General features: G+C 46.3%; 1 protein-coding gene across 1 annotated transcript in view; it reads right to left on the bottom strand.

The window, feature by feature from the left end:
• The window catches only part of FOXO3 (forkhead box O3), a 96368-nt gene that overhangs the window by 18515 nt on the left and 64931 nt on the right, over positions 1 to 12922 (bottom strand). The window lies entirely within an intron of this gene.

Below are 12922 nucleotides of genomic sequence, written 5' to 3' on the forward strand. Positions count from 1 at the left end.
CGCAAAACTCAATCATCAAACCAACATCACACGAAAACAACGTGAATAAAAGCACTGGGCCCTCCTGGACATCACCACGGGTTTCTCAGTTGGTGGATACGGGGGGGCTGGAGCGTGCCTGCAGCGTGCCAGCATGCTGCCGCAAAGCAAGCCCTGTGCTTGCACCAGCTGTGCATTCCTGGTGCCCATCTCCACATCCCCAAAAGCTGCATCCTAAGGAAAGGAGTGTGACACAACTTCATTCCTGCTAGTAAGGAGCTAGATGTTTCTCCCTTACTTTTGACTCAAGACAAACCTCTATACTATCAGCAACCTTGCCATCAGTTCCCTGAAATAAAAACTGCAGATACACTGCAAAAATCTGACTGGAGGGGTAGTCACACTCATTGCAGCTTCTGCAAATGTCTTTTTAATTCTTCGTGGGCATGTGTGTTGTGTATTTGCTATAACAATTCTTGAGAAAACTGTAAGTGCTGTTGCTCCTCTCCCACAGGCACTCTGTGCATGACTAAGCTGTACTCTCTCTCTCGATTAGAGGCACCAGACTTACGCCTGTACTGCAGTAGCTGGCCAGCCATCACCTCACTATAGTATCCTCACAGGCTTCTAAACATGATGTGACACGGTACATGATAAGATCCCTGTCCCTGTAAGCTGCCAGACACGGAGCTGTGTAAATCTGCTGTAGACAGTCGGATACCCTGCGCGGCACCGGATGCTATGCAATACAGGACGTTCAGGGCAGCCCATGCACAGCCTGCTCTTGCCTATTACCCGCCTGCACCAGTCAGCAACATCTACCATCCAAAAACCACGTTGGCTCAAACCGATGACAACCACCCCAGAACGACAGAGGCAGAGAACACCAGCCCACCGGTGCCCTAGTGAAATGACTCCAGATTTAAACCAAAATAACTAAGATGAAAATGGCACTCCACTCATCCTGCTTGATCTTGAGCTTAAAATATGTCTCAAAAAGAGGACAAGCAAGTAGTATTTGTTACGGAAAATGTTTCCAGGTTTGGTTTGTTTTCTTCTCCACGTGCAAGTCAAAAGATTTTTGGAGCTACCCCATATTCCTTTGAAAAAGCAGTTGTGCTATTCCTCCCAGTTAAAGACAATCAAGTTTAAAAAGTTATATGAGTTCTTTTTTCTTCAATGTTGGCAATTACCAGGTGTATCTATAAAGAGGATAAAATCACATTCGTTCTACCAGCATGCTTTAAAAACACCAAGTCAACAGGATCATAGCACAATTAAACCACCCAGGGTAAGAGTCCTTCATTTACAAAGCAGTGAAGAAATTCCAGATTTAAATGGGCAAAGAATGAATCAAGCAGCAAATCATTCAGAAGCATCTTGACATTTGCATCTTTAGAATAAATGGATGTTTGACATCAGCGAACTGGAGGCACATCTGATGTATGTACAAAGAAACAGCCCAGCTTTCTTTAAACAATTCTTTTCAGTATAAAATGCCTTTTTCTCCCCGTTAAGTGTTGTGGTTTTTGTCAGATTGTGAAATGGAAAACACGCCTGAAGTTCTTCTCGCACGCAGACAGCAGACGCGGTTGTGATTATCACTTAATGAAAAGAGAAATCATATGGACCATGGTTCAAAACAGCAACTGTTATGTTTTAAACAATTTGCACAGAACAGCAGACCAAATTTTGCAGATGTACTCAAGAGAAGTTTGGGTCAGTGCCTCAGCTATAAACTTGTCCATTTCTAAGGGACTATCATGTCATCAAAACATGGTGGATTGAGTTGCAGTATAATAGTTCTTCAGTCTAAGGAAGGAAAGAGCTTTTTATTATTTAACTGATGACATTTTAACTATATTTTGAGTCTGCCAACAGTCTGTTTCTAACTTCTAATAACTAGGCGCCACTGCTTTCTTCCTCAGGTTTCTCCCAATCAGCTGGAGAACTGCTGTTTTTTTGATAAATAACCTTTTTCAATATTACAGCTTGTACTGCATCAATGCCGGTAGCTCTCATGTTTATCCCCTGTGACTTTCATCAAAAATCACTTGTGAGAACATCTGCATGGGGTTCTCTCCTCCCAAAGAGCCAGTGACAGGATGAGGATGACCAGAGCTAGACTACCAGACCAAGCCAGGCTACAAGAGCCAAACAAACCATCCTGTTCCCCACCTAAAAATGCTGGGTGTAAGAACACACAGCACCGTGACATGACTCTTGCTAATGAAAAAATCTTAGAAAACACACTAAAGAAACACCCGAGGTGGCATACGCAGCGTGCCACATAGCTTCAGATATAAAAACATTCAGCCAAAGTGCCAGCAGCTAACAGTTTTCAACCTATAGCATTCTTATAAAATGGCTTATTTCTGCTGGTGGTAGCCGTAGTATGAAACCATTTGGCCTACAACCATGAAAAATCCTGAATGGTAAAACTGTGAGACTGAGGCACCTTTCAGGAGGAGGGCTCCTGCATGTGTGGATATGTGCGTGCACACGTGTAATTTTCTTCCTATTATATCTTTTTGCTCAGTGTTGGTATTACACAAATAATAAAAGCATGTAATAATACTTTTGATTTTAAAATTGGTGGTTATAAAAAAATCCAAGCAGTTTGTTTTCCTTTACATTACACAATATGCTACTTATACTTCAGCTTCTGCTTTTCTTTACTTTTCTTCTGTAGGAAGATTGTTTTCTTAAGCATAATTATGGGCCAATTTATTTTTGTGAACCCTATCTCCACCCTCTGTTCAAATAGTGCCTTAAAACCCACTTCTTCACGTAACCTCCCCTGCTAACCTCTTCAGCAATAGTATCTGAGTTTCTTGGTTTCTTCTTGTGTTGGATGCTCTGCCAACTCAAATTAGGGCTGGATCCTGTTATCCTTTCGCATGCAAGGTTTGCTACAGAAGTCACCAGGACTGACAACTCACATCAGTAAAGACTGTTGCGCTGTGCTACTAGGCTAGCAATCTGGATGGAGATAACTGTATTTTCTACCTGGTTTCTGAGCTGTCAGAGAACGTCCCCATCTGCTTAAAATATAGGCAAGTATCATGGGACAATCTCTGCTCACAACCACGTGCATTCGTAATCTATGACCATGCAACAAACGGCAAAGGAGGTGGGGAAGCAAAGAAAATACGGTTTATCATTTGAATCCACTGCTGATCAAACTACTGGGGATTTGTCTTTGACTTGTGTGGGAGACGGACCAGGCCATGATGATGGAAACATAACACATTTTTCCATGCCAAAATGTAATGAGAAACTTTAAAAGATCTATAAAGCAACTTCCATCAATCTGTCCTAGAGACCATATGTGGACAGGACAGATGCTAGCCAGGCTGCAGACACCTTGGAAAGAGCTCAGATACCACTGATGGGCACAACATACGGACTGTACGAAAGCAGAGTAGAAAAGAAGCATGATGAGCTCCTCCCTTTATTAGTGTTAATAGTGTTACTATTTATACCGGACTTGAAGAATGCTGTGCGCTCTGCAAAGAGCCAGAAGACTGAGGTTCCTGCAGATAAGATCAGGAGCATCCCAAAGAGCACTGAGCCCAGCCCAGCTGGGTCCCACTCCCCCGGGAAAGCGGTCCTGCAGGGAGGAATGACCAGCCCTTGAGATGAGGAAAACCCAGGGCAGAGGAACACCTGAGGCAGGTCAGACATGGTGTGAGCAGAGGGTGGTACAGTGCCACAGGCAAGCAGTGCTCCTACCCTGCCTCGGCTTCGGCTGATGGCCTCAGAATGGGTGCAGCTGGGTGCCCGCTGGTAGCCGGCACAGCAACACAAGAGGTGACAACACCTTCCACAAACTTGGGGCCACACTCTCAGCTTTTATAAATGTCACTCCACTGCATCACATTTTATTCAGCTAACACTCCTTGAGGGAACCAGCCACATTTTGCTAGCCAAACAAAAATAAGAAAATTGGCTACCATGTCCTAATTACACGTGTCTCTCTTGATATTTTGGTAAGACTGCAAATGGGTAAGCTCCCAGCGAGGACCCTCAAATGTCTCCAAAGTGCTGTATACCTGATTTGATACAAACAACTGAATGAGTCTCCCAGAAAGGCTGCACTGGGCGTGATTTCAACACTCCACCCTGGTCAGGCAACAGCAGCCAGCGCTTGAGCCTTTAAACAGAGAAAATTCCCCCTCCCTGTGCCTGTTTTGGCCTCTTCCAAGCCGTGTTTACCTTGTGGAGCCCGTCCATTAACTCAGACACCAGCTGCAAGTGCTTCCACTGCAGCACAGAGTCTTTTTTGTCTGGAAGCAACATGTGGTATCAATTTATCATCCTCAACAACGCAAGAAGGAATCCACTCACTTTAAAAATAAAAAGAGAGTTGTGTAACTTAACTCTTAAAAGCCCCCCCTGCTTTAAAAAAAAAAGAAAAAAAGCCTAAAGATTAGCAAGATGAGGTGCAGCTGGTGGCCGCCGAGTCCAAGTTACACACTGCTCTGTTTTTATTTCAGCGTTTCATAGTGAGTGGCTAATTCGTTACTTCAGATATAGGCTGCTAAACTGCAAAGTTACGGCTACAAATCAAAAGCGGTTGTTTATTTTAACAACTGGGATACTAGGACACAATGAGAGAAAAACAAATGCTATCTGCAGACCCATAAATGCTGCTAATGCTTACTTGGGAGGATTACACTTTATTTTATACTGTATTAACATATCTGATGTTCCAACTTCACCATATGAAGTTTTCTGGTAGCCGCACAGTAGAGAAAGGCATCAGATCTAACCCCACTGAAAAGAAGCCATGAAAATAGCCCCAACTTATCAGCCTCCAGCTGACCTGAGGGAGCCCCGCTTCTCCACGGCCCTGCTTGAAAACTTGAATTTCAGTTTATGTTACCTTGCTCAAAATGCTGTAGCACAAACCTCCTTTTGGAAGAACACCCCTACAGAGGGCCTCCACCAAAAATTATTTCTTCAAGAAAAGCAAAATGAAACATCTCGCCATTCAATTGTGCTGAAACAGGAGGCTGTGAACAATCCAACGCATTTTGCCCATCTGTCCAGACCCGTGTCTGTGCCTTCTCATGAAGTAACTCAAAATCTGCTTCAACTATCAGTTCTGCATTTTGTTTGCTTTAAAATCCCCAATGAGATTCAATCGCAAGTAAACAAGAAAACAGATACAGTGACTCCACAATTATGAATAATTAAAGTTGCCAATTGTGTGCATGTATGTAGGAATTTCTGGTGAAAGGGATTTGTGAGTCTAGGCAAGGAGATCTTTAGGAGTACCAATCTGTCGGTTCCATACAGTCATTTTCTGCCCAGCTCTGTCAGGCTGCAGTGTCACTCTCCTCAAGGAACTCTGAAATCCTCAACCCAAAGAGGAATTTCTTCCTCCTTCCCACAAGTTTTTGCAAACCAGAAAAATATATATAATTTCATAAAGTAGTGACGATGCTCTGGAGATGCAAGAACTAAAACATACGGGAAAAGGCAAGAACTAAAACATACGGGAAGTCCTCACACAGTATCTACCCAGCCATGCGGTACTGACATACACCTTTTTCTGTATAAAACCAAGTATCAAGTATTCCAGATTGTTCTATCTTCCCTAAATTATGGAAATTGCAGGGGGAAAAAAAGGCATTAACCAAATTACACACAGAAAAAGAAATCTTTCCTGACACCCAAATGTTTTTGATGCTCGATGCCCGGTGTCGTCTGCGAGTTCCTAAGGCTGCTCCCGCAAATCCCACCAGCTGTCCAGCAGAAGCAGGCGGCGAGAGCGCACCAGGGTCCCACCGGGGACATCCCGTGGCACCCGGCTTGCCAAAGGCCACCATCCCCACAGGCCTGGAAAGGACAGGCGGGATGACACGGGCTCAGCTCTGCCACCCAAGCATGCCCTCCTGCAGGAAAAGGAGTAAAAAAAAACCCAAACCCCACAGATCCAGGGGGAAAAAGTCAGCTCAGCCTCTGAAGGGTGGCACTGCGGATTCCCCTCCTCATCCTCTCCTCAAAGGAGTATTTCTGACCTTGGTGGTAGGGGAATGGCTAGAAGAGGCCCCGGCTGCAATTAGCTCTCCGCCTCCGCCCCGTCATCCCCCACCCCTAGGAAGAGCAGAAAGCCTGAGTGATATTAAAGCTCCTTGGGAGAACATGAAGTCCGGCGAAGATTTATCCTCTGAAATGTGCTGGCTCAGATGGGCAGGCAGGCTGCGGATCTGTCTCCGTCCTGCACGCAGGATGCTGCGCCGTGCCAAATTACGACAGGAGAAGGTGATTAGTGCAGGGAAAACAAACCCTCCCTGACGACACGCGCCTCGCTCCCCGCCACCCCAGCTGCTGCTTGCCACAAGCAGCGTGCCCGCCGAGGGGGTTTGTGCCCTCCCTTTCACGAAGAAAAGCATCCCAACGCGTGGAGCTAAGGGAGCCGAGTCACGACTCGAGTGAAAGTTTTTCCTTAAAAAAAAATTTAAAAATTAATTCCGGCTAAAACAACTGCTGCCTCACTCTTTGCAAACAGTGATATTGCAAATCGCTACACTGACGTAAATAAAACTTAGCTGAAAATACACGCTGCCTGGAAATTGTCTCAGAGCATCACGCTTCCAGTTAGCAGAAAAATCTCCAGTTATTTTACAGTCAGACGTCCTCCGACCACAGAGGGACTCTAATAAATAACATTTGTTTTGCTGTGAGTAGAGCATGCCAGTTGCCATTTATTTTTTTCCACTGGGTGTTGGGAGACGGGAAGCAGAGAGGGGGGAAAATGCTGATATTTTAACTAATGCAGCTGCAGAGCAAGAACAAGGTCGGGCTCTCCAGCAACTCCTCCCGGCATCAGGAGTCACGTACCCTGGCACCCTTTGCTATAGGAAGCCTCCTAAAACATCAAGTATTAGCCTCTGCATGCTATGCCGATGCTTTTCCATTAAAACGGGATTTGGGAATCAAGAGGCAGGTACCGTGATCAGGAGGTCGCTAAAGGCACCTTGACAAGAGCCGCCTTTTTCACTCCCTTCCACGCGCTTTGTATCACGGCTGCCCAAAATTCAAGTGCACGACTAATTCCAACCAAAGGATTTAACTTCATCATGAGTAGGAATTTACGTTAAGGCATTGCTCTCGCAAGGTGCTGAATTCCTGAAAATCCCAAGGCACTTCAGCACCGGCCTGGCTGGGACACGAATGCAGCCAGAGAGAGAATGGAAGGTGCTGCCCCTCACTGAACTTAAACCAAAGGAACTGCCTACAAAAAAAGCTGCAATGGACGCACATGACTGGGTTTTCGCCGAGCCAGATCAAAACAGTTCTAATTTCTGTTCAGGAGTGGTGTCACCAGCAGATAACATCTTTATTTTTTATTTTTTTCTTAATGGAAAGCCCCAGCATTTAAAGCGTTTCCACTGCAGGAACTCTGGAAATGACACCACGCTGTATTTGTAGACCCCTTTCGGCACAGCATCGCTGCACTTCTCCTCCGTGCCACAGAGCCCCAAGAGAAGCGCAGGCACACACAACTAATCAACCCAAATATTATATGTACATTAACTCTCATCAAAATAGCTACCGCTGTCATCAGAGCCCCAGTCCACCAGCTGCTGAAGCTACTGGAAGAGTCCTCACAAACCTCAGTGGTCACCCAGTTGGACCTCAATGAAAACAATGCAATTTTACTGCGAGGCAGACTTCCACCCTGAAGGCTTTGGGTTTGTTTTGCTAGAAAGAAGAACTAGAAGGGGGAAAAAAAATTATTCCTCCGTCTTTTGTTTCTTAGATGCAAAGATCCCAGCGCAGCCCTCACGCGGCGTTGTGGAAACCAGAGTGCTCAATTCTATTTTCGCTCATTCTCAGCATATGGCCGTTACTATACATCAACTATTTAGGAACACGTATGGGCGTTCTTTCATGCCTTTATAAATAAATGTGAGTGATGCTACTGCTTAGAATAATTCACTAAAAATAGTAGCTTCCCATGGAAGATCGCAAAAGCTTCTCATTGCTGAATCACCTATTAGAAATCTTTATTTTCTGAGAATTTTTTGTGGTCATGTGTTGACTTTTTTTAACACTTCCTAAGCCTGTGAAATGCAACTAAACCAGCAATAACTTCCACCAGACAGTGGCGGGGAAAGAGTAAAGTCTATGTGCATGGAGAAGGCTTTCCAGGGCTCCTGCCTTACCGAGGTGCAAGGCTGCCTTGCACGCGGCTCTGTGAAGTGCTAGCTCTGAAACGATAGATTGTTCAACAGCACGTCGGATTAATTGGAAGTGTTGAGCTGCGCACATCGAATTGCAAATCTGGTGACAGTTACGGCTGACACGTGACTGATGAGAGGAACAGATGTGGTACGCTGTCGCCTGACCGAGTTTGATCAGGCCCGAGCAAGTCCTTCAAAAGTTGGCACAGGCACCTGAGACCTTCTCGCGAGAAAGACTTCAAGCAACCTCCAAAACAGCCCCCAGCATTTCTGCTATGTAGACTAATCTGAAACAGGACCCCTCTCCTGTGCTATTTTAAGCATGTAATTAGTTTATTATTGAACCAGAAGACATTATCTGATTTTTTTAAAAAAATGAGTGCATTTTAAAACATGATGTGCTTCAGTTGGCAGCTGACGTGGCAAAGGGAACGAACGGTCCTGCTCCACGGACCCGAGCACCAGGGACACCCCTGAGCATGTCAGTGGGTCTGACACGCTGGCTTTCAGGGACAAAACCCCCCTGGGAGCCTCACAGAAGGGCAGCCGGGGTGGGAACGCACAACTGCGACTCCAGGTATTCGCCGAGTTACTGCAGTGCCGGTGCCGATGGGGTGTGAATTAAGACATGAGGAATGAGCAAACAGAACAACTTGAAAAACAGGTATCTCCTCCTTCACAACTTGGGACGGGGTAGCTATGGCACTACCAATAAATACCTGCGTGCTCTTCAAAACATAATGGTAGCTGTAAAATATTAATGCCTTTTGAAAGTAGAAAGTGATCGGTTTTCCTTTTGAGGTATTCTGATGCACATTCTGCTTTCGTCCTGAGAATAACGCATGGGTCTTCCCTGGCCATTTCCTTCTCGGTTCCTTACGGTTTCCTACATTTTCCCTCTGCCCTGGAGAACATATTTTAAACACTGCATTTCAGAAAAATCGTACAGACTTGCTTTCTGCATACGCAAACCAAGCTCACACCATGCCAGATGACATGGGTGGACAAAAACACCCAACTCCTCACTGTTTTCACAAGAACAGCAGTAAGGCGGGTTTACTTCAGGAGTCCTTCCCCAGCCCCTTCTTGAATCTGACCTCCACGGGCACAGTGCATGGGGACACCCAGCCCCAAAACCAGCCCTATCCACCAACTCACCGCCAAGGCTCATGACTTTAGTTTCCATGCTGTGACACCCTGTCTGCAACCTTCAAGTTGACAGCATCTTATTATTATTTTTTTTCCCTTTGGAGAAAGCTTTACAGACCCTTAAAATATAACTCTCCTCACCCAGCCTGGGCAGCTCCCAGTGAGCCCTCGACCTCCGAGCCAGCGAAGCCAACCCCCCTTTGGAGCCGGTGGGGAGGAACGGGCACCTCCAGCAAATGCCACCAGCTAGTCGCCCCGTCTTCCTCCGCAAGCGTCCGGCCCTCTCCGCCAGTGGAGGTGGATCCCACTCTTCACACAGGGAGGTTTTGGGACTGCGGCTGCTTTGGGACGTTGCTCCCAGCACCTCCCAGGGCATGGCGGCTTCAGAGAGGTCGTCCTTCCTCCAACCAAACTCTCCCTCTACCCCTCTGGATCCATCCCAGCCTCACCTAACCCCACGTATGAATTGTTTGAGTTTTCATCGAACCTCACCTCACTCGGATGACTTGCTTGTTACTGGTTTCACTGGATTTTTTAAATTTTATTTTCTGTTCACTACAAAATATACCTCAGAGCTGACAAAAGGGAAGATGACACCTATTACGTGCCAATGAATCAGCCCTTTGCTACAGCAAGCAGGACATTCCTGTTTCACATGCAACTGGCAGCAGCACCATCCCAGAAACCTCACAACCCAGGTAAATGCACAGGTATGAAAGTCACCAGGTTTTTTTTTAAGCTATTTACCTAATCTGAGAAACTAAGATCACTGTCATCGATACAATCACAGTTGCAAGTGCTAAATGTTGAGCCTAAGTTAGGCTGTGTCAAAAGGCTTCGGCACTTCCCGGTGCTTTGTTCGTGCCCCACCCCGACACCAGAGCCCGAATAGCAGAACGATGAGTGGAGGAGCCCTTTCATGTTCCTGGTTTGAACCTGTACACATGAGTAATCTCTCCTGAGGCCAACGCTTAGGGCACGGTGGGGCCACTGTATCACTCAGTACATAGACTGAGACATTTTTCAGAGGTAGCTGCCGAGCCATGAGGGCAATGGGTTTCAGGACCTCAACTGCGCCAACAGCCAAGGTCGTCACCAAGTTCTAGGACAAGAATTACCGACCCCGCAGATTGCATTCTGGTTGAACTCCCATTGTGGGAATGACTGCACAAGTAGAAGACACTTGCATCTGGAAATTTACAGCCTCAACAGGCACACAAAGAGGCACTGATTCAATAAAGATGCTACAGAACATAAAATTGAGAGGCTTGCTTTGCTTTCATTTGCTAGCACAAACCAGCCTTGCCTTACCCGCCCTTCAGGACAAGCATTGAGGCAACCTCTCAGTACCCTGAGATGGTGTCACTTCACAGACACCATCCCCTGCTCTGCAAAATTGTAAGTATTGATTTGCTGAACCAAAATCCACGCGTCTTGGGATTGCAGTAGCTGCATGTACTCCGAGACAGCCCCACAGTCCCTGCAGATAGGTGCTCTCTTACAGCATCAGACAGGCAAACGAATTTCTGCTTCTCAGAGAAACTGGTCACAGACCCCAGGTGGGTTGGGTGGACACATGTCACATCCTGCTTTTAGGAGGAAACTGCTGAGTTAAGTTAGTGAAACTACACTGCTGGAAATAAGTCCTTTCCTAACACCTACATGTTCAAGACACCACAGAGCAAATTTAAAGGACAATGCTAAGAATGATGGTGCTATGTACATCATCATTTTTTTATGACATTGTTCACAGTATTCATAGCTCAAGAACGCCAGGCCTCCTGAGCATGCCAGGTATCATTTTCATAACGAAGGTACACAAGAAACAAGCACCTTCAAGTTGCAGCCGAACAGAGGAGGACACAAAGAAAGGAGCACTGGCAAAGGCTCGTAGCGATATTCACCCTCCTTCTGGGAAAGGGAGGGGACCCACTGCCAAGCACCCCGAGTGATGTGTATGAGGATACATTATGACTGGTCCGCTAATACTTTTATAATATGAGCTGATAAGCAAAATATAAAACAGGCTAACACAAACTAGCTTTATGCGCTTTTTTCCCCCTTCTTTTTTTTAAATTGTTTCCTGGCATTAAAGTTTAGAGGAGAGGGGATATTTAGAAAAACAGAAATGAACCAAGCTACTTTTTGGTTAAGATTAGCAAAGCGTGAAACAAAAAATTCTGGAGATGGAAGAATTGACACTTGTCTCTAGTCAGACTTTTTTCAGAGCTGGCGGAAACTCATTTTGTTTGTAGGATCTGACCACGTGCCCTGTTGCAAAGTGAGATTCTCACCTACATAGGCCTTTGCATGTTTCTAAATGCATACCCTGTGAGCTCCTTTGTAGACCTGAACAGGAATATCCTCAATGTGTGCGGTTATGTGTGCGGTTAGATATGCACCAGTCTTTGCCAGGCTTTGCCTTGTTGACAAGGATAAACAAGAGGAGACACGCAGAAATTTCCAATTTTGTTCACAGGCAAGTTTCAAAGCTTGCAAAAGTTAATGAAAACCTTCTAGTAGTTTTGTCTCGGGCTCTCTTTGAGGTGAAAATGCACCATACTAATTATTTTCAGCAGAAATGGGTTCTTGGTGGCATCCAATCACAGCTACAACCCCAGCGTCCCTTCTGAAGCAGAGTGACAGCTGAGTCACTAACGTTAAAACAGGGATGAGAAAAGGAAAATGAAAAAGAAACTAGGCTACTTCCCCTGAGGAGCTAAATACAGTATTTAATGGCATCTTTTTATAAGGTTAACAAATCAAATGCTTCAGTATGAATTGCTGCCATCATCCCAGCTACAACAGGATGACCCTGGACAACCTATCTCAGTCTAGGTTTTCTGCTCCTGTGACACATAAATAAGGAGGCAGGGGCTGGAGGCAGCCCATGCTTCGCCGTGCTCTGGGGAGACGGGCAGCGATACAGCCACGCTAGGTTTCGGCAGGACAAACGGCAACACTGACAGCAGAGGGGGAAGACAGCGGGAGGGAGCAGATGGGGTACTCGTCTTTCCCTGCATCTGCAGCAGTGGCTGTCTTGGTCCGCCCCTGCCCCCGTGGCACGCTGCCTGCACGGGCAGCAGCAGGCAGCACTTGGGTTCCCCTTGTTCAGCTCACGCTGAAGAGTTGTCCCCCCTGCCCTGCTGCCCTTAAATGAGCGTGTCAAAAGCAACTGAAGCCAGGACAGCGAGAAACCTTGAAGCTCTACGCATAGAGGAGCATCTTTCTTCCAACGCTGCAGAAGCGTTGGGCACTTTTGACTCCGTATCACTCGTAAGTCGCATTTTAATAAGTTGCATTTTAATGAAGTAGCTTAATATAGGCATACGCCAGAAAACATCTGTCCAGCAGAACAGTAAAGACCGAAGCTGATTTTCCAGCAAACCAACTGCAGCTGCCTGACGGGCCTTCTGTATTAGGAGACCCTGAATGTACTCAGAAGGCATTGCGGCGCAACAGGGTGAAACTTCTGCTCATTTTCACCTCCCTCCTCCTGCTCCCGCACCACGCTTGTGAGCAACTGCCCTGGCTCGGGGCTGCGCCGGGCGAGCTGCTCTGCAGCTCCAGGGCCCAACAAACAGTCCCCGCTGCAA

Source organism: Opisthocomus hoazin, chromosome 2, assembly GCF_030867145.1.
Source record: "Opisthocomus hoazin isolate bOpiHoa1 chromosome 2, bOpiHoa1.hap1, whole genome shotgun sequence".
NCBI classification, from domain to species: Eukaryota; Metazoa; Chordata; class Aves; order Opisthocomiformes; family Opisthocomidae; genus Opisthocomus; species Opisthocomus hoazin.